Source organism: Ruditapes philippinarum, unplaced genomic scaffold (genome assembly GCF_026571515.1).
Source record: "Ruditapes philippinarum isolate M1 unplaced genomic scaffold, ASM2657151v2 ctg415_1_1_1_1, whole genome shotgun sequence".
NCBI lineage: Eukaryota > Metazoa > Mollusca > Bivalvia > Venerida > Veneridae > Ruditapes > Ruditapes philippinarum.
Window position 1 is genome coordinate 212,574 of NW_026859222.1, and position 1,516 is coordinate 214,089.

The window sequence follows — 1,516 nt, forward strand, 5'->3', positions numbered from 1 at the left end:
TTACCGATTTAATTTCAGAATCTTATGAATTTCTTGCGGAATGCAGGTAATGGATCGTTTATTATTCACAAATTTGATGCTACAGAGCAGGTTTGTGAATAAAACAATTCCAGAATATTCCACCTTTTTGTTATTAAACGATAGTTTACTCAAATCATTCTAAAACGATGAAAGTAGATTTATTTATGAAAGAAATTGTTAAAATGGATAACTTATCGATACTAAAATGGTAACAGCTATTGCATTTATAATTAAAGTTTAATAACGTTAAAGATTCAACATATTTCAATTAACAATAATCAATCAATATTGACCGGTTTGACTTGAAATACGTTCTATATATGTCTGTTTAATGTTCTTTTACGTAATGTTTTAATGTTATTGATATCTGACTTGGCACTAACAATTACTTAAATGGAAGATGTATTGTCCACTTTAATAGCAGTTAGCAATACATATGTATTTGAGTTTGAACAGACATCAAACATTGATATCCTGTTTTCCATTGAAATAGTCCTTTAACTGCTTTATAACAAATTTTAGTTAGGTCATCAGATTTTATTTCAGAAATATTTATTAACAACAATGCAACCAATAAACACAATGACCAATAACTAAACAATTGTGAAGCACGTCACTTGCAATCACTAACTGCCAACCGTATTTAAGGATTCAAGTTGAAGTCATCTTAAATACATCTCAAGTTATAGTCTGAATATAATGTGTTACGCAAAAATTAAAACGAAAGATAAAAACGGAAACAATTCAAAAGTATTGTGAGTTAGAGTTATTATTCTTGTGCAATGCATTTCTTCTGAATAAGTTCTGCTCTGTACCGAAGACAAATAAATGAAATAAACATAAAAACTAAAAAGGACAATAATTAAAGAATATGGGAAGCATATAGATTTTGCTTTGTACACTGCACTCCATTTCATTGCGATCTACCAGCATATGAAGTAATGCGTTGATATCTTCAAAACATTCGAATGACGCTTCAGCAAAAATGTGGACAAAAAGAGGTAATGAAAAACGCGAACGAAAAGTCGAACATATTAATCATAATATTATATTTAAGTTCATGCATATAGAAATTATGTTGTATTATATTATTGAATTGAATAAATATCAATGAACTAAACTATAAATTATACATATTGTCAAATATTGCAATTCTAAATTGTTTATCAAACGGATAAAACACGATGTATTTTATTGATATTTTGAATTGATATAATTACATTGTATGCTGATCATTTATGCTTAAAGAAATTATACAAAAATCTAATCTGAACAAATTATTGGAATTCAGGGAAAAATAATCATGATGCCGTATAAATACTTAACTTTGAAAAAAAAAGGAACAACAACAAACAAATGTCTAATTTAAACAATTGTAACAGTTGTACAGTTGTGTAAACCTATTTTTTTCAAAATTACATCAACATACCTACAGTTGCACGCCATAACTTGATAGAGATAAAGTAAAATATTTTGACTTGGTGCGATCTTTAAT